At 47.5% G+C, this 11,728-nt stretch overlaps 1 long non-coding RNA gene and 1 other non-coding gene across 2 annotated transcripts; both read right to left on the bottom strand.

The window, feature by feature from the left end:
- Window positions 1–1,155: 1,155 nt before the first annotated feature.
- LOC121849569 lies at window positions 1,156–3,241 on the bottom strand. Its single transcript, XR_006085261.1, has 2 exons — window positions 3,019–3,241; window positions 1,156–1,343 (listed from the first exon to the last, which is right to left on the bottom strand). It is a non-coding gene; the product is annotated as an uncharacterized LOC121849569 (long non-coding RNA).
- Window positions 3,242–8,268: 5,027 nt separating this feature from the next.
- On the bottom strand, window positions 8,269–8,340 carry trnap-cgg. The gene has a single exon. It is a non-coding gene; the product is annotated as a tRNA-Pro (tRNA).
- Window positions 8,341–11,728: the final 3,388 nt, after the last annotated feature.

The raw sequence follows: 11,728 nt of genomic DNA, 5'->3' as shown, positions 1-11,728 counted from the left end.
ATTGCCCCCCTACCAGGGTTTCCCAATGTGGAATTGCAGGCCCCTATCCCCATAGTAATGTTATCTTTTTTAATGGTGCATACCTGAGAGGTGAAGTTGGCAATCACTTGTATACTGCAGATACTGTGGCCCACAAGTAACCCCTTGTCCATGTTGGTGCATAGACATGCCTCGCCCTCCTTGTATGGCACCTGATACGTGGGATTGAATCCGGCAATATTATGGGTCTCCAGGCCTGTAAGGCCGTGAGATTATCTCCCGTAGCCTTGTTGTGAGCCAATACCAGCAGTTGGGCCATGTTGTTAGGGATGGTTCCCCCTTTATGTGTAATATTCACATGCTTTACGGTGGACAGGGGAACAACGTGCAGGCGGGAACTCATTTGCTGACAAATCCAGCAGTGTTTTGTTTCGAGACTTTCTGCCTAGAGTATCGAAAGTGCGCAAGCATGATTATCATTGCAAATGCTCAGGGCCCGAGTAGCCGATTGAATTTTTTTGTTTGGTTAATGTCCAATCATCTTCCTCCCCAGAGACTGCCATTTCCTCAATCAATTCTTCCTCCTCAGAGGTGGGAACTTTTGTGACTTCTGTAATTTTTGATCGTTGGGATTTGAGGACATTGATTACAATTTTTTGGTATAAATCCCCATAAGGTCTTTCTATACCACACCACCAGGTGCCTGCATCCGAATCAGACAGCTGTGTTATCTGAACTCTTGCCCCATCACTGTTTTGTATCTTTGAAATTGAGAACCGAGACCCAATCGAGTGGCCTCGGCGTGTATTGGCCACTACCGAGTGCCAATTGTAGGGGCCACACGGATGTTTGCAGAAATACTTTTCATCACGCTGGTGGCGGAAGTGAACTTTAGTTTTACCCGAATCCCTGTAGGGCCTAGGGTTGCAGTCGAAGGAGATGGTGCTCCCTTTTTCCCCTGAGACATGCTTATCTTCGTTTGCTAGGACAAGACTTCCCACTCCTGTTAATAATAATAATGTAAACATGGCGGGAATTGGGCAGTTACCTGATACCCGCAGTGTTTTCTTGAGTCTTCACTGGGTTGAGGTGAGCGTATCCTTGTGCATACACCCCCCTTTGTAACCAGACTTTAACACTTACGTGGTATTTTCCTGTCCAATTCCCTCTGTTACCTTTTTACAATGTGTCAAATGTATCCAAGTAGTTCTTTCTGCAATTTTAACAGCGGTGGTGGGAGTAGTCAGGAGGACTTGAAACGGTCCCTTCCATTTAGGGTGATGCCAGGTCTTTCTTTTTACGTCTTTAATCAGGATCCAGTCTCCCGGTTGCAGCGAGGGGACCAACGATGTCTCGGTGATAGTCTGAGGGGGTAGAATATTAAGCATTTCTTTTTTATTAGATAGCATGTTTCTCATGTAGTCGGCTGGACATGCTTCCTTTAACTGCCCCTCGTTGTCTCCCAACTGGGGAATGCGATAGGCTTTTCCCTGTACTATCTCGAATGGTGATAGTGGTTTATTCCCTCGGACAATGCGCATGCTAGTAAGTGCCAATGGCAGGCAGGCTACCCATCCCTTGCCTGTTTCCTGCATTGCCTTTTTTAATTTATTCTTAAGTGTACCGTTATGTCTCTCCACTAATCCGGCCGATTGAGGGTGGTAAGCGCAGTGCTTTTTCAGTTTTATGCCTAATTGTTTTCCGACGTGATCAAGGACTGCATTTCGAAACTCGGGTCCATTATCACTATATAGGACTTGAGGTATTCCCCACCTCGGTATTATCTCGCGGCATAATATTTTTGCTACCGTTAGTGCGTCTATTTTTGCGGTGGGGAATGCCTCCACCCACCCTGAGAATGGGCATATCATTACCAAACAATGCTGCTTTCCCTCACTTGGCGTCAAGTGAATGAAATCCATCATCCAATGAGCAACTGGCTCTGAGGGGGGGGGGTATTTGTCCTTTTGGGCATTTTACTCCTCCCTGTGTGTTGTTTTGTAGACATGTAAGGCACTTTTTACAAATTTGTTTTGTATAGGATGAGAATCCGAAGGTTGTATATCTCCCATTTATTATCGATACCATCCCCCCTTTTGAGACATGACATTTACCGTGGCTCAATTCCGCCGCAATAGGGAAAAGTGCTTTGTTTACTGCTTGGATGTCCTGTACCAATCGCCACCCGACGGAAGGAGTGACCTTTTTTACTGGAAAGAGTGGGGTGTTACAAGGGGAATCAGGACACGGAACAATGACCCCTTTTTCTTTTAATTCTTCAATAATGGGTTTAATTCCTTCATGTGCTTCCGGCGAGATGGGATACTGTCTTTGGTATGGTCTGAAGGTGCTTTTAGGGTTAATTTTAATGGGCTCTACTCCCTGCATTAACCCAACATCCGCCGGACCCTGTGACCACAAAGATTCTGGGATTTGGTTTGACGCTTTTTCCAAATCTGCACTGAGCCCGATTAGTCACGGTCTCGCAGGGGGTCCTCTCATGAATCTTGCCCGTATACAATGAGCCACCCAATTAAGTTGTTTGGAGAATACTTTTCCCTTTTCTGAATACCAGATACCTGGTTTTTCTGTCTCCTTCCAATCAGTCAGCCTCCTTCCCTTATCGACACATACTCCCACATTTTCCCATTCCTCCCCAACGGCTTTAGCCACTGAAACATGGGGAAAAGTTTCATTTTTATAATTTAACTCATCCTCGGGCTGCAGAGCGACCAAACATCCCATTGTGGAATCGTTCCAGAAAATTGTTTTCAAGGTAATCCGAGTAGGGCTTTTTAATTTATCTAATCCAAACTTCTTTCTCCACATGAATTCTGGTTTCCCGCTCCCCGTAACTACGTCCTCCATACGTCGGCCATTAGGAGATAATTCCACTTCCTCTACTCGCTTACAACACGTACAACAACCCCCTTTACCATTTCTATTGCCCATGTTTAATTGTATTTGACTTATCTCAATCAGACACTCGTTATTCGCATATATATATATATATTTGTTTCGGGTAGTCCCGTCACTCACCCACTCTCCCGGTTTGCCCCCAGACCGGCTCCACCACTCACCCCACTTGTACGTCGAGGACGACTTTCTCTCAGGGGGATCCTCACCGTTTGAGGCTGTAGAGTGTGCGAGCAAATTATCCCAGATAATTCTTGTATACGGCCTTTCGATCCTTCTCGATCTAGGTCCGCCCAGCGGCGGGTTGTCCCGGACAACTCACGTATACAACGACTGGTCTGGCGGGTTTACCGTAGGGTGCGATGAGATGTTGGGATCCCGGACGAGCCCCCAATTGTTAGATCCGCGAATTATGTGTCTGTATTTGGAGAGAAAAAATCTGATACAAGTAAACTTAAGAAACAAAGAATGGGTTTTTATTTCTACTTGTATACAGGAGCACACAATTGTTCCTGTATACAAATAGGATCTAATGTCTCCGTCAGACAAAAGATCCTCTTCTTCGGTACCAATAAGTTTTATACAGGAGTACACAAAGGAAAGAGAAGGGGTGTTAATCCTTACAGACCAATCCGGTTTGCTGCATGCGTTCCCACACTTCTTGCAGTTTTGCTAGAAGGCCATTTCTATATTATCACCCGCCGTTCCTTACACTGTGGCCTTCAGATAACGGGATTCTACAATAACAAGTCTAACCTACTTACTTATGTCTGCTTAAAGGTGTCTACACAGCAATAGGCCAGGGCACAAGCTACGATTTACAATTAAACATACCATAACATCTTTTTCCTCTATCAGGATCAACTTCCACATGTATATGGATGACACCCAACTCTTTGTCTCTTGCCACCACCCTTGACTCCAGGCCCCACTGCTGTCCTGACAGAATGTCTGTCAGACATCAAGTCCTGGATGAGAGTGAACTTTCTTCTGTTGAACATCAACAAGAACCGAGGCTCCTGATTGTCTCCCGTCAGCACCTCCTCACCTCAGGCGCTGACAGCATCATCATCCATGGGGCTCACTGCACCTTGCTAAGCCAGTCCCGAACCTTGGGGTCTTGTTTGACCCTCAACTATCCTTTCTACCCCACATCTGCGCCATGATCTGCTCTGCCTTCCCCACCTCCACATCACCCGGCTCCACCACTGTCTCATACCGCAGGCTGTCGAAAACTCTCATTCACGCATTCATCACATGTAGGCTTAACTACACCAACTCCCGGCTTGTCGGCCTCCCCAACTCTTCCCTCCACAAGTGGCAGATCATCCAGAACTCATGTCCTCTCTAATTTTGTATTGTAATGCCAAACTCTCTTTGTCCCCTGGCACTGTTCCCTTCCTCTTTAAAAAGCTATTATCACCCCCCATTCTTAAAACAACCTTCCCTCAACCCTGTTCCCTAACTACTGTTCCATTTCCAACTTTCCTTTTTTCTCCAAGGTTCTGAAATGAGTCATTGCTTCCCAGCTTCACTCTTTCCTCTCCCTGCATGAACCCCTCTAATCTGGATACCACTCTGCTCTGGTCAGTCACAAATGACATTCTCTCCCCCTGTGACCAGGACTCTCGCTGCCTCCTTGTTCAACTTGATCTCGCTCCCGCCTTCCACACTGTTGACCATTCTATTCTTCTCCACTTGTTGGGATCGAAGATGCAGCCAGCAGTGGAATTAATCTCACCTTCAAGGCCCTCCACGGCCTTGCCCCTTCCTACCTCTTTGACCTGCTAATACCATCCTGTCCGCTCCTTCCGCTCAGCAGGCTCCAGCCTGCTCCATGTCCCCCACCCCACCATTGGCGGTCGGGCCTTCAGCCTCTCTGACTCCACCCTTTGGAACTCCATCCCACAATTCCGTCATCTCACCTTCTCCCTTACCTCCTTCAAGGTATGTCCCAAGATCTTCTTCTTTGACCGTGCCTTCAGCCACCCTCCAATTCCTATCCTCCCTGCCCTCCTGATTCCAACCCCCTGTTAGAGTCCAAATCCCTGACTGTCCAGCACCTTGGGACATCCTCCTGATGTGAAAGGTACCGTGTGAATGTCATTTGGTGCTGTTTTCCAACTCTTGCATTTGAAGGTGTGGCCAGGGTGGGATTAACCCTCTGTTGAAGCCTGGGCCACAAAGCGTGGCCAGACATATGGCACTTAAATAACCATCTTATTCTTGATAATCAAAACTTTAAACCAAAGTCACCAGTGGTCAAGCAATAACCAAGGAGTCCTGCAGCTCAGTGGTTAGAGCACTCATTCCTGGCAGGGTGAAACCTTGGGCAAGTCTCCTTACTCCACACGCCTGATGATAATCCCTCGAAAAAAGTAAAATAATAATTTGGTCACTCAATTAAGGAGGCAAGGGAGGGAGTGAGGTGAAGGGAATGTGGGAAAGAGTTCCGTAGGGCGGGGGCAGGGAGACTGAAGGCCCAGCCGCCGATGGTGGGGTGGGCTGGGTGGGGGGCGTGGAACAGGGATTGATATGGGATTGATATGAGGATGAGGATTTCAAACTTTATTCTCTGGGGGATGGGGAGCCAATGGCGCCCGGTGAGGGTAGAGGTGATGGGGTCATGGAGCCTGGTGCAGGAGAGCACATGAGCTGCAGAGTTCTGGATGATCTGCAGCTTGTGGAGGGAAGAGTTAAGAAGGCTGACAAGCAGGGAATTGGCGAAGTCGAGCCTCGATGTGATTAATTTTCCGGCCTGAGGGGTGAGTTAGTGGCGGAGCTGGGCAATGTTGCAGAGGTGGGGTAAGGCAGAGCGGGTCATGGCACAGATGTAGGGTAGAAATACAAAAGACTTCCTTTCAAATTTAATTTACAGTTACTCGATTTTTCTTTGTTTTATAAAAACAAATGCCTAGGCAACACAACAATGATTTTATGATAAATGACAATTCATCTTATTTTATTTAATGATAATAAACAAATATCAGAAATTTGCCTTTTGGGAGCAATTAAATAAAAACTAAATCCCCAACCTTCTGTCGTGGGCTATTCACACACTTCATCCTCCTAAATACCAACTGTGAACTTTTTTGTGGTAGTCCTAAATCGTCCTCTGAAAGAAAGAATCAATGTAAACTTTCCTGGATTCACATGGCAAGATCTTCCTCCCATCCTGAAACCAAAGGCATGTGTCCCTTTGAAAGGAAGTCTATTGTACGTATAGGTATTAGGATGTAAGTGCCCTATGTTAACCCAGGCACATGTGATGTAGATGTGAAATAAAAACCTTGGCATACCTTTTGAGTTGTTTTACTTATGTTCCATCCTTTTGGTGTTCCTCTAACTTTGGGGATCCATCCTCATTGCTCTCCTCATCAGTGCTTCTAGGGCATAGGTAACCCCCTTATATCTCAGAGACCAGAACTGTAATATATACTCCAGACTGCAGTGGAATCTCAATTTAGAATAAAAACAGCTTGATGCTGTGATGACATAGTTCTGGAGCTATGAGATCAGATGGGCCAAAGGGCCTTCTTCATCCTAACCAATTTTGTGATCTGCGAGACCCATTGTGCTAGGATCTGTTACTTTCTGCCTCACTCCAACATCACTTTATGCTCAAAATAACAGCCAATGTTTCCCAACGACCAGCACCAGACAGCTGCTTTCTATAATGGCCTTCAACATCCACATCTTTCCTCTGTGCCAGAAGAACAGCAAGCTTCAGACGGGATGGCTCCAGGCAGCCTCAAGTAAACATTGACTTAGATTGCATTGTTTTGGGCTGAAACAATGAGGAAACCAACATTTTAATTTATAATGATTCTTCAACCTGAAATTCTAACACTTACCAAGAATATAAACTACCTCATGTATTGTGTGGTCTTAGCTTTTCATTCTTTTCATCAACAAATTACATTTATATATGCAGACTAATATTTAAATAGAGGACAATGTTTCTAAGTTTACAGATGACATTAAACAAGATACTGCAGTGAATCATGAAACGAGCAGAGAACAAGAACAACAACAAGATTCCATTTATAGAGCGCCCTTAAGGCCGGGAGGACGTCCCAAGTCGCTGGACAGTTGGGTCAGGACCCGAGCAGGGGGGAAATGGTCAGGGTGAGGGGAGGGAAGGGAGGGAGAGAGGAGGGGGGAAATGGTCAGGGTGAGGGGAGGGAAGGGAGGGAGCGAGGAGGGGGGAAATGGTCAGGGTGAGGGGAGGGAAGGGAGGGAGCGAGGAGGGGGAAATGGTCAGGGTGAGGGAAGGGAAGGGAGGAGCGAGGAGAGGGGAAATGGTCAGGGTGAGGGGAGGGAAGGGAGGGAGCGAGGAGGGGGGAAATGGTGAGGGGAGGGAAGGGAGGGAGCGAGGAGGGGGTAGAGAGTCGAGAGCGGAGCTGAAGGTTGAAGGTCAAAGAGAAAGGTCTTGAGACCGGCCTTGAAGGAGGAAAGGGAGGAAGCGGCGAAGGCACTGGGGATGGAGTTCCAGAGCCTCGGGGCTGAGAGGCTGAAGGCCCAGCCACCGATGGTAGGGCGATTGGGGCGGGGGATGTGGAGCAGACCGGAGCCAGAGGAACGGATGGAAAACATAATAGCAGGATTCAACACATCACAGCAAAGTCCAGGTAAATTAAATTCAGTGGCATCATGTAACATCACTTGGCTAAATATACTGAAGCCTGCATGTCATTCAGTCATTCATACTTTCTTCCAAGGTGACAGCAACAGGAGGATTATGTGGTCCAAACCTTTGACAAGATGACAAATGAAGTTTAACACACATTTTTATTTTCTTGGACTGACACATAACCATGCCAGCGTATCCAAACCAGACCTGAGAGTTCCATGTATGTAACCTACACATGTAAATACCCATGTTTGGAATGGAGGGTGTACTCTATCCCCTGAAGGATGTATACTGCTTACCTAATTTTAGATAGTATTTTATAATACAACAATAATCCTTGCATTTGATTTAACATTTTTTCATGTTGTTGAGATGTCTCAAAGCACTTCACAGAATATACTATAAAGTGGTGGATTATGAATACGTTTGTGGGTGAAAGTGGCAGCGAACTTGCACACAGCAATGGCTCACAAATAGCTAAACAATGAGTGAAACATTTTATTTAATAATAATAGTAATCCTTGCATTTGATATAGCGCTTTATCAAGTCTTCAAGACATCTCAAGCGCCCAATAGTGTCTCACAAACAGTCGTGAATTGAATGACCAAATTATTATTATTTATTTTTTGAAAGGGATTATCACCCCCAGAAAAGCGATCCACCAATCGATCAAAAACTGGGTTGCTACTTACTGCTAAGTGAACAGAGGCGTGTGGAGTAAGCAAACGTGGCCAACGTTTCGCCCTACCGGGAATTGAACCCAGGTCTCTTGCTTCCGAGGCGAATGCTCTAACCACTGAGCTACAGGACTCCACATTTGGGGGATTGTTGACCAGGACACTGGGATAAACTCTCTTTTGTTTTCTAATGCAAGGTACAGACTGGCAGGAGACAAAGCTTGGGGACCCCAGAGTGCGTGTTGGGCACTGTGGCAGTTTAACCAGCTGAAACCGCATAGCTTCCTATTGCACGCACTGTCAGGCAAGCTTCGCACTGCTTGTCCAGCTGGGACCACCCTACCCAATATGGCTTTGGCTTGTAGGAACTGAGAAGGAAGAATCCCTGTCTCCAGTCTACATCTCCAAGTCCCAATCGTGAGTCAGGATGGCTGGTCTGTCATCAGCAGTGACAGGTTACTGTGGCCTTGTCTGAATCAGGATTTGGATTACTGAGAACACCACAAAGGACTCGATTCTGACATTCCAGTCCATCACGTCACCTTACAGCTAGTTCAGCTCCAGCTTATGGTCCCCCAAGGAGAATAGTTACTTAATTGTTCATTTGACATCTGCCAATACAACAACAACAACAAATTACATTGGTCTCGCCCCTTAACGTTTGAGGCCTCACTGGGTTGATGGCAACGTACCAGAATTCCCTGTGGGCTTCCTGTTGAGCAGCACAACTCAGTGTGAAATGCAGGAAAGCATTGCCACCATCTTGTCAGTGTGTGAATCCGCCTGGCTCAGTGTAGTACTCTTGCCTCTGAGTCAGAGGTTGTGGATTCAAGCCATATAGGGTCTTGGAATCACACAGTCTAAGATGACAGTCCAATGTGGTGCTGAGGGTGTGCTACATTTCTGGAGGTGCCATCCTTCGGATGAGACATTAAGCAAGGTCCCATCTGCACGTTCAGGTGGACATTAAAGATCCCATGGGATTATTCTAAAAGAGGAGTGAGTTTCTCACAGTGTTCTGGACAACAATCCCCCAGTTATTCGATGGCTGTTTGTGGGATATTGATGTGCGTAATTGGCTACCACATTTTGCCCCAAAAATACACAGTGAAAACCACTTAACAGCATATCATGTGAAGCTCTTTGAGATGTCCTGACAACATGATAAAACGCTATTATTGTCTTCCTGCCCACAGCTTAGGCACACATCCAGAGCAGCTGGAGGTGTGAAACTTGTGCAGCAGCTACTTATCTCCATGCATACAAATCAAAGTGGAATCCAAGCCCTGGATATATGAGTGTGTATTCACACACACTGCTGCAGGTAAGGTAGCAGCTCAGTGTCCTCAGCAGCTATTTGAAGGCATCTGAGTAGTGGATGAACCTTTACCGGATATAACAACAACAACAACAACAAGATTACATTTGTATAGCGCCTTTCACGTTGGGAGGACGTCCCAAGGCGCGGATACCTTGTGATGTGCCACCACCTTGATGTTCCAGAGGTTCAAGTCCAATGTCACGACTTCTTAATTCAGGTCCAGGCATGAGGAACTTTGGTAAACAGGTATGCCAGCTGTGAAGCAGACTCTGCCTCCAAGAGGGCTCAGCAACAGGTAAGTGTAGGCTGGAACTGTTCCTCCCTGTGCCACTTTCCCTGTTTACCACAAATCTACCTTACTGCCTGATCCTGGACTTCGCAAATGGGTTAAAGGAAACCCATCCACTGCATTCCCAGGAACTAAGAACCATGAAGGATAATTGTTTGAACACAAGTCTTTACGTCACAACCTCCATTGGGATCGAAACACAAAATAATAATAATAGTAATCCTTGCATTTGATATAGCGCTTTTCACATCTTCTCGACATCTCAAAGCCCTTCACAGGATATACTGTAAAGTGAATTGACTGTATATTTGTGGGCGAAACGCGGCAGCCAATTGTGCACAGCAATTATACTGCAGATGCTGGAAATCTGAAACAAAAACAAAAGTCACTGGGACCTTGCTGTCCTTGAGAATGGACGAAAACGACCAGAGTACCCTTTGGCCCCCTCCCCACCCAGCCACTGGTCACTCAACTCCCTCCTCTCCTCCCTGCTGGCCGACACGGTCAATCACTCTCTCTCCTCAGGCTCTGTTCTTCTCCCCCTGAAAGCTGCTGTTATCAGACCCTCCTGAAACCCCCCCCACCCTCAATCCCTCTAATCTCTGACACTCCCGGCCCATCTCCAACCTGCCCTTCCTTGCCAAAGTCCTGGAGTGCATTGTTGCAGATCAACCTTGGTCACACCTCTCCCTGTGCTCCCTCCTCGAGCCCCTGCAGTCTGGTTTTCTTCCTGACTGCCCATAACAGAGACAACACTTAACTAAGCCACAAACTACATTCTCTCCATCTGTGACCAGGGCTCCCTCTGCCTCCTCGTCCTCCTGGATCTCTCTGCCCTGTTCGACAAAGTCGACCACGCCATCCTCCTCCACCGCCTTTCCTCCCTCATCTACCTTATTGGGACTGCACTCACATGGTTCGAGTCTCAGCAAATGGTTTCTCCTCCCGCCCAGTCACCTGTAGGGTTCCCCAGGGCTCCATCCTTGGCGTCTTCTTTTCCTTATCTATATGCTCCCTCCAGGCCATGTCATCCGCAGACACGGGGTAAACTCCCACATGTAAGAGGATGACACACAAATCTATTTTGCCTCCAGCACCAGCTCCAGATCCCCCCGATGTTCTATCAGCTTGTCTGGCAGACATCAGGGTCTGGATGAGTCTAAACTTCCTGCAGCTGAATATGGACAAGACAGAAGCCATATTCCTCGGCTCCCGTCAACGCCTTCACTTCTGCGGATCTAAACTCCTCAACCTCCCTGGACTCCCCCTCAGACTCACAGAACCAGTGCGCAACCTTGGCATCCGGTCCCTGACCAGGAACACCTTCCACCTCCACCACATTGCCCGCCTCTGACTGTATGTTACCCCAAATGCAGCCGAAACCCTCTGCATGTGTTTGTCACCTCCCGCCTGGATTACTCCAACGCACTCCTCGCCGGTCTCCCCAACTCCACCATTCACAAGATCAGCTCATTCAGACTCTGCCGCCCCCATACTGACACCCACATACCGCCCAAACTCCACGCCCACATCTCACCAGCTCTGGCCCAGGCTTCAGTGGCTCCCCATCACCAAACAGATCGACTTCAAGATCCTCACTCTCATGTTCAAATCCCTTCCCTCCCTGGCCCCTCCCTCCCTCACTCCCTCACTCTCCAACCTCCTCACTCCCCAATCCACCACCCGGAGCCTCCGCTCAACTTGGACAGGTTCCTGCACACCCTCTGCTCCACCATCGGAGGTCGCGCTTTCAGCCACTGCGCCCCCAAACTCTGGAACACTTTTTCTCAATCTCTCCGTTTTACCCCCTCTCTCCCCTCTTTCAAGTCCCGCCTGAAAACTTTCTTCTTCGACTGTGCTTACGGCCACCTCCCCCTTCCCCCCGGCTTGGAGTCAGGCTCTGCCACTGTTA

Source organism: Callorhinchus milii, unplaced genomic scaffold, assembly GCF_018977255.1.
Source record: "Callorhinchus milii isolate IMCB2004 unplaced genomic scaffold, IMCB_Cmil_1.0 Scaffold8, whole genome shotgun sequence".
Taxonomy (NCBI): domain Eukaryota; kingdom Metazoa; phylum Chordata; class Chondrichthyes; order Chimaeriformes; family Callorhinchidae; genus Callorhinchus; species Callorhinchus milii.
The sequence above is the reverse complement of the archived record's forward strand: the minus strand, read 5'-3'. Positions and strand labels throughout refer to the sequence as shown.